Below are 17,969 nucleotides of genomic sequence, written 5' to 3'. Positions count from 1 at the left end.
CTGCTGTCCCCCTTGCATATGAACAGTTTGTCCTGTGCCTGAAACACACAGTACACAACAGCCGCAGACGTACCCCGACAACCACGGGAACGCGTCACACTATGTAAGTTCATTTCACACGTTACGACTGGAAATCTGTCTGATGAAGTCACTAATGTGGTGCAGGTGTGCACGTTAAAGCAGCAACAATTGGACCAAACTGTTGTCTGGCTTTCATTTGTGCTTTTGTGACACGCTTGGTGGAGCATTGTTGTGCACACAGAGTGAAAACAAGGTGTATCTGTGTTGTACAACTTCAAAAAAACCCTAGAGTGCTTTTGAAGGGCTCAAACTTATCAACTTTGCAGAGACAACAAGCGTCCCCTATATGGCTGCAATGCATTGTGGGTGCTTTCAGTTTATGCTTTGGACTTCAGGGGTCTGCTGGTTCCATTCCTGACGGTCTGCATGGCGTTTGACATCACTGATGGGGGCTTTTTGTCTTTGAACCAACACCAATGCAGCTAGTTTGGTGTTTGGCTGAAGTTCCCTCCTGATTCTGTGTTTCTGAGTTGATCTAAGTGGCGTGTGAGGAGCTTTTGGCAGCCATGATGCACTGCTGCAGGTCATTTTTGGTGCTAGGTTTTGGGCCTCAAATGCATCAAACAGATACTCACACACACACACACTCACACACACACACACACACACACACACACACACTCACGAGACTGAGGAATGTGAGCGCTTGATGGAGGGATTCACGAGCTGCAGCGTCTCACCCGACTGAAACCGACAACATATTCATTTTCCATATCTCTCTTTATCCTCCTCCTCCTCCTCCCATTGGCCCGGGGGAACATTTGAAACAGGACTTCTCCCTCTCCAATGGCCTCTCAGAGTGAAGGGTCTTTTCCAGGCTGGCCCCTCCCTCGCTCTTCCTCACTCCATTCTAAGTGGCTGCTGTGACTCCTCTAATTCTGCCCAGGCAGCCGGTTGGAGGCCCCCGTCGGCCAATTAGAGGAGAGCAACTGTTGCATTCAGGCTCCCCTCCCTGGGGCATTTGCTGCTGGGGAGCCCTCAGGTCTGGATTTTGCCCTCAAATAGCTTTCAGTCTCGGATTTCATTGACAGACAATTCTGCACGGCTCTGTTTGTGCTGGTTTATGATGTTACTGGCATGTAAATAAATCATCCAGGAACACATGTAGAGACACCACAACAACAAACACAGGGTGATTCATGTGACCTCATAGCAGTTTGTGATCATTCCCATCCCCTCTGGCGTCAATGTACATTATTATCCTTGCAACGTTATTTTGTTTATAATCTTAGAGCATAATATCGCATCACTGCAGCGTGTGTGTGTGTGTGCAGCGTCGATCTGCGGAGGAGAAAGTAAAGGAGAGAGAGAGAGAGGGGGGGGGGGGGGGGTACACTAGTTTCCAACGCCCTCCATCGGCAACATCTCTCTCTCTCTCTCTCTCTCTCTCTCTCTCTCTCTCTCTCTCTCTCTCTCTCTCTCTCTCTCTCTCTCTCTCGCTGTGTGCTGTCGTCCCCTCAGCTTCCCTCACACCGCTTCTGAGGCTGCTGGAGGTAGGAGGCAGGACGGACGGACGGATAAACGGCACGCAGCTCTCAGCCCCGGATTTTGCTACCTGGAGGAGGGGAGGGATGCTCCGGTGATTCCCCCTCTCTCTCTCACACACACAAACTCTTCCCCTCTCTCTCTGCCTCTCCCTCTCTCTCCCTCTCTAACACCATCCACCTCCCTCATCGACACTTCAATCTTCGGAACCTTATCTCAAGGCGCACAAGCTGCTCCCTCCCTCCGTCTTCCTTTTCTTTATTTTGACCCTCTTTTCCCTCGTTCTTCTTCTTCTTCTTTTTGATAGAGCGTTGGGTCGCTTGGTTTTATCCTTCAGTGTTTTTGTTGGCGCTCCAGCGGATAAGAAAGAACATTTTTCCCGGTGGGGACCGACTTGGCTCCGCTCTTCTCCACACGCACACGGACAGACACACCGGGCTTTATCAATGTGGATGTGTTGGTCCTCTTAAGAGCAGAAGCAGCGGTACTACTTGACTGAAGTGTCCGTTCCCCTCCGCTGGCTTGTATGTTGCGGACACGTTTCCTTGGAGAGACGGTGTGCGCACGGAGTCACTTCCCGAGGTATGTCACTCCTATCTGGGCACGTTTCCTCCCGCTTCTCTCTGTTTTCAGCCCGTTTCTGCCTCCTCGCTGTGTTTGCCTTCTGTTCTGTCACTGCGTCTCTCTTTCTCTCTCTCTCTCTTTCTCTATATTTAAAATGAAAAAGGCGAGAGAACGAAGTGAAACGTTCCGCTTCGCCCGGGATGCTGGAGAGGGAGATGAAGCCAAAGCGATGCGTTCAGGTGTCATCTGTGTCATTCTTTCATGCTGATGCGTTCACACTTTGAAAATAAGCGGAATCTGCAGCGAAAAGCCCACAGAGCCTTTGCGCATTAGCAGAATGTGTGTGTGTGTATGTGTCTGTGAGTGTGTGTGTGTGTGTGTGTTGGTTTGAACAGGGCAGACTTTCTTCCATCCTCTGCGTCTCGGTGTAACGGCTCAGTTTTTGCGGTTTTGCTCCTTAAACACAGCTCGTATTTGTCACGTTTCCAGGTGATGTGTGTGTGTGTGTGCGCGCGCGCGCGCGTGGGGGGCCGTTTGTGCCGGTTTTGATGCGCGCGCGTGTGTGTCTGCGCGTGCGCCTCTGTGTGTGTCTGTGTGTGTCTGGCCACGTATAGCGGCTGATCTCGGCGCAGGCTGTGTGTCGCTCTCTGTCTCGCTGCTCCGCGCAACGGCGACGCACAACTTTTCCGTATCAAAGCGGAGCCTTTATACATGTTTACATCGTGTGTGTGTGTGTGTGTGTACACAGTTTGTCGCTGGGGAAAGGAACATTAACATCCCATAATATGTCATCGCTAAGAGACGGATAATTTTCTACTTTCTGGAGCCTGCGCGCGATTTCGATTTGGTACGTGACCATTTCTTCAAGAGAGTTTAGTGCCATTTCTCTCTCTCTCTCTCTCTCTCTCTCTCTCTCTCTCTCTCTCTCTCTCTCTCTCTCTCTCTCTACCTCTCTACCTCTCTACCTCTCTTTTTCCATACGCTGCCCCCCTTCATTAGCGGTTTGTGGAATGAAGATCTTGGACTGGATCCCCTAAGACGTCAGACGCGTCCCGTATCCTGAGCACCGGGGCGGGAGCAGCGTCCTTGCTCTCCCCCTCTCTCTCCCTCTCTCTCTCCCTCCCTCTCCGTGTGCGCGCACCGGGGTCTCACTCACTCGGGCCCCGCTCTCTCCGCTCTCCGCTCGGCTCTCCTCGCCCCTCCAGGTGCGCATGAAGACGGTTCCTCTAAATTGTTGCGTTGACATCTGCTGAAACCGAAGACGTGCCCTTGCCGCTGGAGCCTACGTTGTGTATGTATCTGTGTATGTGTCTGTGTGTGTATCTGTGCGCGCGTGTGTGTGTGAGAGAATGTGAGTAATTACAGATGGATGGAGTGTGTGAGGGGCTGCTGCTGTATCGTTTTCGGTTAATCGGCGCTTTGGAGAGAGTGAGATATCGGTGTATAATAATTTGGGACAGCTGTAACTCCGCTGCGTGTGTGTGTGTGGTTGTGTGTGTGTGTGTGTGTGTGTGTGTGTGTGAGAGAGAGAGAGAGAGAGAGAGAGACCGTGGGGCTGTATGGTCTTTGGTATTCATAGCACAGCACCAGATTGCTGCTCTCGAGCAGGCAATAAGCTTTCTCCTCCTCGGTCCCCATCTTCTTCTGTCTCTCTCGGTCTCCCACACTGTTGAGCCACAAACGCCCCCCCCCCCCCCTCCTCTCTCTCTGCATTTAATCACATCCCTCTCTTCTCTCCCTCTTTCTCCCTTTTCCATGGTCCCCCCCTCTGCTCTCTCCCTCTCTCCCTCTCTCCCTCTCTCTGTCTTCTCGAGGCCATTGAGAAAATAATTTGCTGTCGTTGTGTTTTATTCGACAGGGGAGCAGTTCTACTAGCCAGACTAGTTAGAGTCTAGCAGAATATAGATCTCACACACACACACACACACACACAGGGAGAGAGAGAGAGAGATCCTCTCCAGGTTGGGTGAAGTTTGGCTCCAGGCGTGTTGCACTCAGAGGTGAAGAGCTCTGTTGACTCTTCTCTTGTTTTTGTGGTTGTTATTATGTGGTTACTTTACTTTTCAGCTGCTCCCTCTTCTCCTCTCATTTGTCAATTAGCCTACAGATCACTCAACATGGCAGAAGAGAGGAGGAGAGAAGAGAGTCTCTCCCTCTTCTTCTGTGGTTCCAAGTGTTTTCGTCTTCACGAGGAAAGAATTTCCTGTCTTCTTTTGAAGATGTTAGTGGTGAGTTGTTGCTCCTGACTGGGCGGAACAACAGAGACTCCTCACTGTCGCTCTCCTAAAAGCTTTCCTCATGACTGATTTGTGTTCTTTAGGCGGGGGTGTTTGTTTAATCCACGAGTTAGTTCTGAGCTATTTCATGGGAGGAGAGCAGAGATCTGAGAAGCTGAGTCGAGAAGAAAGTGGCACAAAAGCTATCAGGCGGGAAGGAGGAGGAGGAGGAGAGAGTGGATGGACTGCAGAGGAGATGAGGTGGGGAGAGGTGCAATAAACAAAACAAGTGAGGGCTGGGAGATGGGAGCAGGGATGAGCGAGGAAGGAGGCGCGGTGCCTTTGGTAACGCTCCTCGGCTGAGAACCTGTGATGACTTCACTGAACTATCTCAGGGCCCAGACAGAGACAGAGTCGCCTCTTTGTCCCTCAGAGGTGTCGCTTCATGTCTGGAAAATTGATGGTTCGCTATAGAAACGGGACAGAAACAGGATCAGACAGCAGCACGGAAAAAAGGGGCGGCAGTGAAGACATCCAATCACACGATTACAGATCATGAAGTCATAAATGGACCAATGTTTAAGAAGTATTAAGCTTAAGATGTTTCTGTATTAGAGATTAAGCAGCATCATCTAAATCCAGGTTAAACCCATAATACCGTATTGATTCCGGCCTGTAAATCCACTCCAGCCTCAGTCACTTTGCCGTTCCAAAGGCCAAACATGTTTCCTTGTTTCCTTTAAATGTGCTGAGATGAAAACCCACGTCTGAATTTTCGGAAGTTTGTGAGTTTGAAGCGAACGGAGAGCTGAGGTAGCACCCGAGGGAGACGGCAGAGACGGAAAGATTCATTTATTACGACATAATCGCTGTATTCATATTTAATTAGATGCCAGCTGCTGGTTTCACGTGACGAGGGGACACTGAGGGAGAGAGAGAGAGAGAGAGAGAGAGAGAGAGAGAGAGAGAGAGGAGTGAGGAAGACGGACAGGAGCAGAGAGAGGAGAGGAGAGGTGCAGGGGAGATGAAGAGAGGGGGATAACAGAGAGAGATAAACAGAGGGATGAGAAAGAGAGAGGGAGAGAGGTGTGTGAGCCGTGTTGAGGTGACGACAGAGGGAGCTGTTGGGCTTTGCAGCTGCTCCGCTCTCTTTTTCTGCCTCTCCTGCACTTTTTCAACCCCTTTTTTTTTTCATCTTCCTCATTCTTTCCATACTTCTCCTCTCTCTCTCTCTCTCTGTCTCTCTCTCTCTCGCCCGCCCGTTCGCTCGCAATGGGCCACTCAAACGGAGATGGAGAGGTAGTCGGGCTCCCCAGGGACGCAGGATTCAATCTACACACACACACACACACACACACACACACAAACTGCAGTCTGTCTGGATAAGTATGTCCGTCTTGACTGCTAACCTCAGATTCATATTACCCCCTGGAGAGAGAGGGGGAGCTTCGTTCTTTCTCTCCTCTCTCTCCTCTCTCTCTCTTTTCTTTTTCCTTTCCCTCATTCCAGCGGTTCGATGGAAAACACAGTCAGAGAAACCAGAACCGGAGTTAAACCGACTTCCCCTCTTTTGTCTTCCTCCTTGCGCTGCCCCCTTTTGCGTCGCTCTCCCCGCCTTCGTCTTCTTCCCTGTCCGTCCGTCCGTCCGTCTGTCCGTCCTTCCCCCTGGGGTATAAAGGAAAAGAGCAGATTAGGGGAGGTAGGGTGAGACGTGACACCGGTGTAAAGTTTCCTGTGGCAGCACGCTGGGGTTTAATCTCTAATCTCCACTCTCACCCAGATTAAATGGCAGAGTGTGTAATTAGTGTGTTTGACCTTTGGATCCTTTAAGTCGCCCTGGAAGGTGTAAGTAGTTTTTCAGGTCTTAGCACAGAGGTTTCCCTTTTCTCACCGGCTTCATCAAAGATCCTTACTAGTTTCACAGTTTGGATTTATTTTGAAGGACCATGGAACACTAGGAGTCTTCTTTCCATTTGTGTCCTCACCACTAGAGGACTTCATGTGTGAGACGTGTCCTCTGCAGGGACAGGACACACACACACACACACAAGCACTTAGGTCCCAATGTGTGTGGACACTTCACTGGTTTTGTTCATCATTCATCCTAAAAAAAGAGAAATTTTATCAGTTTAAGTCAAATCTGAAGACGTTTTTACTCGACGTTCTAGCAACTTCATGAAAGCATCCTGGTTTCCTTCATCCTTAATAATTCAGTTTTCTTTGACATTTTGATCTTGTATTGCTTCTATAATTGATCAGTCTGATTGATCCTCAGTATGCAGACTTGGCTGTGGAGTATTTATGAGTATTACATGCTGGTGTGATTGTGATCACGCCGGATCGATGCTAATTCAGGATTAACGAGCGATTTCTTCGATCTCACCATTGACAATCAGAACGGAGTCGACAGGGATATTGATCGGATCAGAATGAGAATTGATTGCACAGGATAGAGGGTGATATTGATCGGGCCACCTGGTGTTTGCGTGCGTGTGTGAGTGTGTGTGTGTGTGTGTGTGCGTGTGTGTGTGTGTGTGTGTGTTTACCCGAGGCTTTCACAGCCACGTGATAATTTGCACGATGTCGTGTCTTGGGAAAAAGGGGAAATGTAATGTCACAGTATAATTGCAGGTATTAGGAGTGTGTGACGAATCATGCAAGAAGAAAGAGTGTGTGTGTGTGTGTGTGTGTGCAGTGTAATTTGTTGTGTGTGACAGTCGTTAAGATGCAGTCAGGTGGCTTTTGGTCTCATGACAGCAGTCACACCAGAGAGGAAGAGGAGCGAAGTTGTTTATATGCTGGTATTTTACGTGCACTCTCCTCTTTATTAGCCTGTATTCAGCCGGGAGGAGGAGGAGGAGGAGGAGGGACAGGAGGGATGCGTGACCAAGGTCAAGAGCAAAGTTTAATTCACAAATGAATACCAAGCTTTATCAGGCAGGTTCACACAGATACAAAACAAAGCACATGTGTTTGGATTTGATTCCAGCTCACAATTCACAGAAGGAAAAATAAGCTGCCGGTCAGAGAGAGAGAGAGACAGAGAGAGAGAGAGAGAGAGAGAGAGAGAGAGAGAGAGAGAGAGAGACAGGGAGAGACAGGGAGAGAGAGAGAGGGAGAGAGAGAGAGAGGCTCGCCATCGTTCACGGGTCAAGGAGAGATTTAATGAGTCATTTGCTTCTCATTATTGTAGATAATTATTAACCGTGCATGTGTGTGTGTGTGTGTGTGTGTGAAAGAGAGAGAGAGCGTGTGTGTGTGTTCATTTCCTCTCTAGTGAAGCAGTCGTTCGCACACTTCACGCTCTCTGTCTCTATTGTCCTTCCCCCATTCTAAACCCTGCTCTCACTCAGGTCCTCATTCTGGTGCCGTGGCCTCGTCTATTTCTCATTCTTCCTCTCTGTCACCTTTGTCATCCTCGCTCTCTCTTTGCCGCCTTGCTCTGCTAAGCCTGCCAGCGTGTGAATCTCCCTTTTCCCTCTCTCTCTCACATACACGCGCACGCCCACACACACACACACACGTGTTCTTGCAGACGGTGTGTTGGTCATTACCATAATTAACATAGTTACCTTAATTGTAGTGAGCTGGTTTTTGCTGATGGGACACATTTGTAAAGGTGAACTCTATGGAGGGGCGGTCGTGTGAGTGTGTGTGTGTCTGTGTGTTAGGATGGAGCAAGACTGTAACTGCGTATGCAGGAGTGTGTGTGTGTGCTTGTGTGTGCGTCCTCGTGTGTTAGCGGCTGACAGATTGGCCTGCAAGCTTGTATATGTGTGTGAGTTGGGGAGCACAGGTGCTGACACAGACGCACACTCGTGTTTAAACCAGGGGCCCGGTCAAAAGGTTGATACACACACACACACACACAGCATATACTCTGTATGAAGGAGTGTGTCTGTGAGTGTTTTCATGATTAGATTGAGGGGATTTGATCGACTTCAGCAGAGTTCAGGCGAGGAAATCTGACAGAAGCTCATGAAGATAAAGATAAATAATGAAACAAGTTTATGCTTTTAATAGATTCTTTCTGTCTCACTGCACATATTAGCATCCGTCTCATCAATGTGAGAAGCTTTCTTAACCAGACACGTTTGTAGGTTTGTTTGTGTGTTTGTGTGTGTGTGTGTGTGTGTGTGTGTGTGTGTGTGTAGCGTTTAACACTCTGGCTGCTTGGCGAGGCCTGTTGTGTGTGTCAGAGTAATGCTTTGATCATTCTGGGACTTATCCTCTGCTCCTCGCCTTCTCCTGTCTGCTCCTCTCTCCTCTCTCTTCTTATCTTCCCTCTCTCCTTCCCTCTCTCACATCCATGCTTCCCATCAGTTCAGTCTCTCCATCCTTCTCTTTGTAATCGTCCGTGTTGGCTTTGTGACATTCCAGTGTCGCCGTCTTTGTTCTCGTATCCACGCAACAAGTCAACGCACCCACAGGTAACCAATCGACGGCCCGTACTCAGGTTTAGAACAGACACCCTGCTGGTTCATCTGTGTGAAGACAATGCTCTCTGTTTAGTTTCAGTATCAGAGAGAGAAACACTGTGTTAGTGCCGTACGCCCTCACACACAAACACAAACACAAACGCTCATTGTCTCACCGCCTCTGGAGTGACAGCGTAATGACAGATGATGGAGACGCTCTCTCTCTCTCACACACACACACACACACACACTCACACACACATAGGAAGTCGCATCACCACAAGCTTGACCTCTTCACCATAATGAATAATACCGCCGCCCCCTGCCCTCCGTCACTGCTCCTATTTTGCATCTTTTCGGCCCGCCTCTCTCTCTCTCTCTCTCTCTCTCTCTCTCTCTCTCTCTCTCTCTCTCTCTCTCTCTCTCTCTCTCTCTCTCTCTCTCTCTCTCTCTCTCTCTCTCTCTCTCTCTCGCTTCATTGGACCCACAACCCTTTTAATGGTGCAATGTGATCGAATGTGACCGCCTCTCTCTCTCTCTCTCTCTCCTTCCTCTCTTTCTCATCTTTCCTCTGCTCTCAGTCCTTCTTGATCAGTTATCTCAACCTCTCCTTCTCATTTGTCACCATCTTCTCTTTCTCTCTCTCTCTCTCTCTCTCTCTCTCTCTCTCTCTCTCTCTCTCTCTCTCTCCCTCTCTCCCTCTCTCCCTCTCCCCGTCTCTGTGTCTTTAGGTTTCAGTTGCGGCTTTGCCTGCGTTGACCTTTGCAGTGAAAGGAGAAGTCTAATTGTTGTGTATCTATAGGTTGTGTGTGTTTCTATATAGGGAGGCTGACTCAGGCCAGACTTCAGCCCTGGCAGTCTTTTCTCCACAAACTTTCAGATCATCCAAACGCTCTCCGACGGCTCCTCGCAAAAACCACAAAAGCCAACCCTGCGAGCGACTTGTTTTGTAGTTCACATGGAGACCAAAGCCACACACTCGCACGCTGATCAAACTCCACACACGGCAGATTCTGTCATCTTAAACGAACGGCGTCGAGTCTCTACGTGTGTTTTCTTCTGCTTGTCATGGCAGTTTGTATCAAAACGTATAGAGACGATCCTGCTCGGGTTTATTTCTGCACGCAGGAGTGATGTAACCGTTGCTCACAGCCATTTCCCTGTGTTGTGTGTGTGTGTGTGTGTTTTCAATCTTTATGTGTTGTGACATCAGATTTGTCACCACAATGTTTATTTTTATTGTGATGTTATGAAAGCAAGTGGCATCAACATCATTTATTCTCCAACGGCAAGGTTGAGCCAACAAGGCCACTGTTTCTGTGTGTGTGTGTGTGTTTGTGTGTGTGTGTGTGTGTGTGTGTGTGTGTGTGTGTGTGTGTGTGTGTGTGTGTATGTGTGTGTGTCCACCAACGCAAGTGTTATTCCATACAAGTGCCAAGGCTGAGCAAGCAAGGTCAATGTGCAGCGTGTGTGTGTGTGTGAGAGCGCGGCAGTATTCGCCTTTGCCATGGCAACAAAGAAAGGTCATTCCAGGCAGTGTGTCACCTTCAGGTCAGACAAGCAAGGTCACACACCAGGACCTGTGTGTGTGGGGGGGTTGTCTATGTGTCTGTCTCTTTGTGTGTGTTTGATTATGAGTGTGTGTATCATCTTGACTTTATGTGGAAACAAATGACGTCACCAAGCAGAGAAGGAGACGGAAGAGTTTGAGTTGAGCTTTTAATATTGTGGTAAGGGTTTGTAAAGAGGGTCTGTCAAACAACTGCGAGGTGTGTGTTGTGTGGTGTGTGTGCGTGTGTGTGTGTGTGTGTGTATGGGGGAACATGGATCACAATTTGTCTAGACAGCTGTTTTGACCTTTTTTCTGTAAGAAAATAGTCCCTGATGTTTTATTCACGCCGCGCTGTGATATTTTATTCAGCGAGGCAGCGCTCCGATCTTTAAGAGGGCCGAGCATCACCTGCTCACACTCAGCAGGATGAAAAGAAATTCATCAAAGGACATTTTGACACCGGCGTGACATTTGGAGGCAGGAGAATCTCCTCTTATTCATTAGGACTTCCTCTTCTGCGTTCTCTTTTAGATACTTATCTGCTCTCACTTCACAGGCTCAGAGTCTGGCTCAAGGACACGTCACTGTGCCGGTGGCAGCCGCCGAAATAAGAGTGCCTGTCCCTTTTTCTCGCCCTCGTATTGATGTATCCGGCCTCTAAAAGGTTACAGGAAAGTTTCATACAAAAGAAAATGCTGGAAATTATCTAGTTTGACCTCCAATCCATGTCCAAAATAAAGCATTATGTCATCAGTATACAAAGAACAAACATGGATCTTTGGACCTAAACCCTGAATTCCGGAACCAGTTTGGGATCTGCTTTGTGATATGTGATATGTGTGATGGTCTGCAGAGGAGAGATTGAGACCCCCCCCCCCCCCCCCCTCTCTCTCTCTCTCTCTCTCTCTCCCTCCCCCCCCCATATTACAGGCCTGTTGAGTTACACGATCGCTCACTGGCCTCAGAACAACAAGGAGCTCTCTGTCAGAAACACAGGGGAGGGAGGGAGTTTTGGCTTCGGCGGCCATACGGGTGGGGGGGAAGGGAAGTGGGGATGGGGTGGGGTACAATCAAGAACCTGCTGGTTTTGGAGCAAAGGGGAAAGAGACTGAGGGGAGAGGAGCAGAGATGTTTGAGCACAATGACCCCTGTGTCCTCCAGTTAGTCATTGAGTTGAGTGTTTGTCATGAGAGGGGGTTTCAGTGAGGAGTAATTAGAGTCATTACACATGCACGCCGGGTGTAATGGACCACGACATCGCTGATCAATTCCCCCCCCTCCGTGCCCGCCCCTCCCCCAGCCCCCGCCCCCCCCCCCCTTAACTCCAACATATCTCCCTCACTTGAAGAGTCGCAGTTCTAAAATAAGATGTCGACGAATAAATGAAATAAAAAATACACTTTTGCAGACTGAATCCAGCTTTTTATTTTCATACGGTCGCCACTCCAGCCTTCACCTGGGGAATGGTTTTATTCACTACAGGTTCAAGGGTCAGATCCATCAACCATGGCCCCTCTGTGGACGCTCTGTGGCCCTCTGGCTCCTGTTTCAAACAATCTCTTTGCTTTTATCTATTTCTTTGCTCGAGTTCCCTTTTTTGTCTCAAAGATGGAGCGTCCACCTCTCAACATCTGGCATGAAAGACAAACCCACCGTTAAATATTAATAAGCCGAGTCGCTCTGCCCGGGCCGGCGCTCCCTCATTTGCACTCATAGTCAAATGAATCACCGGCGACTTGAAGGTGAACCGATCCCTGACCTGCCGTTTAGCAGCCTGAATGTTCAACCAGCGGGGTCTCCACGGGTTAACGCGGGTGTGAGCGGTGTGTGTGTGTGCCTGTTACGGGATGAATCTGGTGAGAGGGTGAGGTGCTGGGGGGGGCGGTACATACCGGGCTGAAAGGTGGTCTTAAAGGGCTTAGTGGCATCAACTATACCCTTATGTTCTGCCCCTTGCCTCCTCAATAGAGCAAAGCTAATCTGGCTCTGCTTAGGGCCGCTCGTCTCGTCTCTAGGGAGACAGCGCGTACCCTCTGTATCCCTGTCTGTCTGTCTGTCTGTCTGTCTGCATGCCTGTCTGCCCCTCCGTTTCTGCCTCTGTCCGGACCTCTGAAGGACTCTTCAACTGGACATATGCTCGTTCCATCAGGCCTATTCCAGGAGAAGAAGTGTTGACCCACCTCTCTCTCTCTCTCTCTCTCTCTCTCTCTCTCTCTCTCTCTCTCTCTCTCTCTCTCTCTCTCTCTCTCTCTCTCTCTCTCTCTCTCTCTCTCTCTCTCTCTCTCTCTCTCTCTCTCTCTCTCTCTCTCTCTCCCTCTCCCTCATCTTTTTAGCGGTTGGCTCCCGTGTTAATCGAATACGCAGTCACACCATGGGAGTTAAGATTGTCAGCGTTCTTGGCTAATCGCTTGTAAAATGCAAAGACATGTCTCCTCTCCTCTTGTGTTTACATGGAACAGGATAGACAGGTGGACAGTTTCAGTGTAGTAACAGAATTTCTTCCATTCCTTCCACATTTTATGTGTAAGTATGAGTTATGTACTTTGAAGACGTCAGAATGGAGCCGCAACGTGTTTCTCCAATAAGAATTGTAGTAAGTGAGGATTTGTGTCAAGGTTTCCATTTCTAATCGTCTGAAATGTCCCCCTGTCCGTCTCCTAATCTTTTACTTCTGGCCGTCTCGCTTGCTCCCGAGGGTCACGGTGTCAGCTGTTGGACAATAGGACAGCTGTACCCAGATCAGCCAAAGAGCCACTTGGCCCCCGGGGGTGGGATTAAGCCAATTAGTAGCTGTCAATCACTGTGGCATATCATGGACAGCTAGATCAATACTGTGGATGAATGGAGGGGAGGAGGGGGGAAGGGGGGGACGGGGGACAGACGCAAGGTACCAGGATGAGTGGATGGGGGAGTGAGGATAGGGAAGGGATGGAGGGATGCATGGGCTGAAAAAGGGAGAGAAGGTCAAAGGTCAGGTAGGATGAGACAGATATTGGGGTGGAAGGATGGAAACAATGAGTGACTGATGACTTAAATGAGTACAGAGACGCGTAATTTGCATTTGGAGGAGGACAAGAGACATTTGTGGGACAAGAAGAGAGATCCAGAGATATAAATAAAGCATTCCTCGGCTCCCAACCCCAAGAGATGTTAAATATGAAGATGCCATGAAAAATGGTTTCTCTCCCTTCATCTCACTTTACTGATCACCTCCTCTCCTCTCCTCTCCTCTCCTCTCCTCTCCTCTCCTCTCCCGTACACTCTGCATATCTATGGATTCAGATGAGAGCAGTGCAGGATTTGTTTACCGCCGTTTGGGGCACCAGACATTTTCATCTCCTTTTAAATAGCTGAAGAGAGAGAGAGAGAGGGAGAAGGATGGGAGTCAGAGGAAGTAAGAATGAAAGAGGGATGGGGGATGCAGATGGTTAATACATGAAGCTCAAAAGCGAGAAATTAAGCAACAAGATGGAGCGAGAATGAAAGAAACGAGCGGAATGTGGAGGTTATAGTTTAAAGTCGACACATTTTCGATGAAGAAAGGAGCAAAGAATGAAAGAATATTAAGAATCAAGAGCAATTGAGTGAAGGGGGAAGGAGGAAGACGATTAGGGAATGATTGAGGATAAATGTGGCGTCAATAGCAAATAAGCCAGTGTTATTTTAATGTTTTGAGCTTATTGAGCTGGAAGTGAATGGACCATAGAGGTCCAGAGTATGGAACTGTATTGACAGCAAAGGGATGAGGAGGAAGGAGGGAAAAAAAGAAGATGGGAAATGAGGAGAGGGAGCGAGCGAAGAGAAAGAGAGAGAAGATGGAAGACGAGCGCCATCCAAACGGAATAAAAGGGCACAGAAGGAAGGGAAGCCACAAAAGGCGATTGAAAGAAGTAAATTTGAATAAAGGGGAGAGGAGAGGAAGAGGAGGTGCTATGAACAGACATGGAGGAGAGAATGGAGGGGGGAAAGGAGAGGAGGTGGTTACGTGAAGAATGTTGGACTGCTCGGAACATCTGGCGCAAGTCTGAAAGTCCTCCTGCCTTTTGGATGAGTACGTTTGAGTTTGTGTGTGTGTGTGTGTGTGTGTGTGTGCGTGCAGGGGGGAGGGGACGAGGGTATTAGTGTGATGCGGCGATGCACAAAGCAGCTCTGCCACACTCACTTATGCACGCGTGGACGCATGCAGAGATGAAGATCGAAGGGTTTTCGGGGCGAGAGGGAGAGGAAGAGGAGGAGGACAGATGGAGGAGGAGGGGGGCAGCAGTGTGTGGGGGTGGGGGGTAAGAGAAAGAGGGAGGGACTCAGATGGGAGATTTGGTTTTTGATTGATTTATTTCGCCCCCGCAAGGCCAGCAAGTCGTGTAATCATCTGGAGAATTGTTGATCTGAGCTCATTGTGTCATTTTTCCAGATTTTTCCTGTAGGTCTGAGGCAACCACACACACACACACACAAACACAGACACACAGCTTATATCGGTAGCGCTTGTATATTCTCCTCTCTTCCTCCCTCTGTAGAAAACGACCTCATGTTTATCAGATTACCTCGTCTGAATATTTCCTCTGTGTTTTAACTCTAAAACGAGGCTCTGAATATTTCATCAGTTCCCGTGGAATATTTCAATTTGACAACTTTTCATCACATCCAGGAAGGGGAGCGTTTCCTTTACACGTAGAGAAAACGCACTTCCTCTCCTTCAGTCTTCTCCTCCCTTTATAAACTCTTCACAAGTGTATTTTCCGCCTGTTTTCACTCTTAAGAACCGCCTGAATTATTCATGGAGTCTATTCACAAACATATTGTTCTGCGTTTTGCAGGGAAAAATACTTTTGCTTTGAAATGTTAAATGTATAGCATCTGTACATCTAAAGGCTTCTACAGCCTCCTGATTGGTTGACTACTTTTAAAACTTCTAACGAGCATTCTTTCTATTTCCCCCCGTTGTATTTTATCTCTTTAAACGTGTATTCTGTCTGGCTGAGATCTTAACAAGCGCATTTTCCGCCTGTTTTAACCCTTAAGGGGGCGCTGAATAATTCATCAGGTTGTGCTCCCACTAGTTTTGCTAATGGCTCAGTCACAAAGCTATACATTTGTAAATGAGGCTAATCCACCTTTATGGCCGCCGTGCATGAGCGCGGGGCTGTGAGCGCTTTTTGTGTGTGTGTTTAGACGGGTCGGGGTCTCAGGTTTTTAAGACAAGGAGCGTTTTGTCCCGACAAGAATCCTGTGTGTGTGTGTGCGGGCGTCTGTGCTAGTATGTGTGTGTGTGTTTTTGCTGTCGAGTGCTGAGTGCTGCCAGGATTTGTAGCTGTGCTACCACAATGACCCTTTCATCCCGAGGAGCCATCTGAGTGTGTGTGTGTGCGGGGATATGCTGGTGCGTGTGTGTGTGTGTGCGCGTGTGTGTCAGTGTGTGATTGTGTCCAGCGTCTTTTCAGCACGACCCAATCTCTTTATCTGTCCCCAACAATAAAAGATTGAAGCCTGGAGGCAGAGACACAAACAGAGACAACAGACAGGCAGGAAGATAAGCAGACAGAGAGACAGAAGAGGACACACACACACACAGATGGGGAATTCAGGTCACTAACATGGCCCAACACACACTCGATATTCAATCAGAGTGTGTCGATACAGCCTGAGCCTCTGTACCTGCCGCCCTGAACTGTCAGTAAGTCAGACAATCTGCACCGTAAACACACACACACGTGAAGGACTAATCCTGCTGTCACACAGCCGGACAGACGGGCAGATGGTGGAAAACACGGCGGGTGGAATGAAGCGGTGGTACCTTATTGTTTGATGACTTATTGCTTAATTTGTAAACAAGGTGACATAAACACAGGATGTTGAAATGAGCCTAAATGGTTGCAGGTCCAAGATGAAGCCATTGTAAGAAAGTAGTCGTGTTTCCGATGCATCTTTGTATTTTACTTCAATTTCTGCCCAAGTTGCAGCTCAAACTACATCAAACCTGTGAACATACAGAGTTTCTTCCTCCGTCTGTTTTCCAAAACGCTCTGCTTCGCCCTTTCGGTTTCACTGATGGCAGATAAAGGTTTAAAAGTCCCGGATTGCCGGGAAGATCAGCGGCGTGGTGCAGCGCAGCGAGGAGTGCAGGAGCCAGAGCCGCGGGAATAAGAGCCGAGCGACGGAGCAGAGAGGCGTTTCTGAGATGAGAGGACGTTACAGCCAGCGGAGTTTGTGGAGGGAAGAAGAGGAGATAGGCCGGGGGGGGGGGGGGGGGGCTTTATTAGGTCAGGATGAGGTGAGTTTACAGCCTGTAACAGTATGTGGAGACGGGAGCAGATAGATTTACTGTATGTGTGTTTAGATAGTCTCAAGTACAGCGAGTAAACGTATCACAATCTAAACGGTGTGGAAAGAGTGACATCATCTCTGAGTCCCTGAGTATCTTTAGCTACATGGGGGGGGCAGATTAAAGAGAAAGAGGAAGAGACAGAAAAAGAAAGGTAAGGAAAGAGAAGTACAGCAATGGCAACGGAAAAGATGAGGGGCAGAAAGAAGAAGTGAAGAAGAAGAAAAGAGGGAACGGAAAAAAGTCAGGTGGCACTCTCGCCATGCACGATCGCTGTGGTTCGTGTGTGTGTGTGTTGGCTGTCAGATTAGGTTTTCCTCAACAGCTCCTCACAGCTGGGAAACTGGCATCACACACACACACACACACACACACACACACACACACACACACACACACACACATACTCACACACACAGCTACCTGCTTTTTTGGGGGGCTGGGGCGACATTTGGACTTTTTTTCAGTCTCGCCTTCTCAAACTGCAATTTTGATGAGTTTTCCATAGCTGGGGCCCCTGTGTGTGTGTGTGTGTGTGTGTGGGTGTGGGTGTGGGTGTGTGGTTTTGGAGCTATTTCTGGCATCTTGATTGCTTGGCCATGCTCACCAAAGTCTGAATCTGTTCCCTTACCTCTGTTTCTCATATTTCACGTATTCACATCTGTCTGTCTGCTCTTTTTCTTCCCTCCTTTCTTTCCCTTTTTCTCTTTTCCTTCCTCGCCGCAGCTTTTCCACTTACACCGCTTTTCGTGTGTGTGTGAGGGTGTGTGTATCCTTCATGTGTACGTGCAAAGTTGAAATTACACGTTAAAGCAAAAATCCGGAAATCATTCCCCTCCTCAAACATATGATATATATAATTGATATTTATGTCAACACGTAGTAGTATTGTAATGATTTGTAACCATGGTAACAGTTCTGCTGAGGATTGTGACATATGGGAAGGTTTGGCGTCAGCTGATTCAGGGGTCCGGCGAACTGGAAATGACATGTGGTCAGCGGTGACTGGAGTGTTTGGGTGGTCCTGGAGACGGATGGGGGGGCGATCGCTATGGAAACCGTAGCTGGTAAAAAAAAGTTGTTACTTTAAAATGTAACATATCAGGGAAGGGAGAGTGTTAAGAATATAATAGAAAGGTAGTGAAAAAGTGTGTGTGTGTGCGTTTATGTGTCTGTCTGTGTCTGTGTGTTTGTGTGTGTGTGTGTGTGTGTGAGGCAGTCTGTAATGTCCCTCATTTGCATAACACTACAGTCAACCCCCAGTAAAAAAAAGGACTTACTTTATTGGAGTGTGAGCCGGACCCGCAAGGGAGACACAGTAGGAAGTGAGA

At 48.5% G+C, this 17,969-nt stretch overlaps 1 protein-coding gene across 2 annotated transcripts in view; it reads left to right on the top strand.

Annotated features, from left to right (window-relative positions):
- The first annotated feature begins 1,569 nt into the window (after positions 1–1,569).
- cdh11 (cadherin 11, type 2, OB-cadherin (osteoblast)) overlaps positions 1,570–17,969 on the top strand; it is a 63,186-nt gene continuing 46,786 nt past the window's right edge. Inside the window, exon 1 of one of the 2 annotated variants that reach the window (XM_076160272.1) lies at positions 1,570–2,148. The gene's annotated coding sequence lies outside the window, so the exon portion shown is untranslated. The remainder of the gene's footprint in view (positions 2,149–17,969) is intronic. The other variant, XM_076160273.1, reaches the window with a different exon arrangement.

The sequence above is a fragment of the Genypterus blacodes genome, unplaced genomic scaffold (genome assembly GCF_046128005.1).
Source record: "Genypterus blacodes isolate CSIRO-AG114 ecotype Tasmania unplaced genomic scaffold, CSIRO-AGI_Gbla_v1 ptg000105l_1, whole genome shotgun sequence".
NCBI lineage: Eukaryota > Metazoa > Chordata > Actinopteri > Ophidiiformes > Ophidiidae > Genypterus > Genypterus blacodes.
The sequence above is the reverse complement of the archived record's forward strand: the minus strand, read 5'-3'. Positions and strand labels throughout refer to the sequence as shown.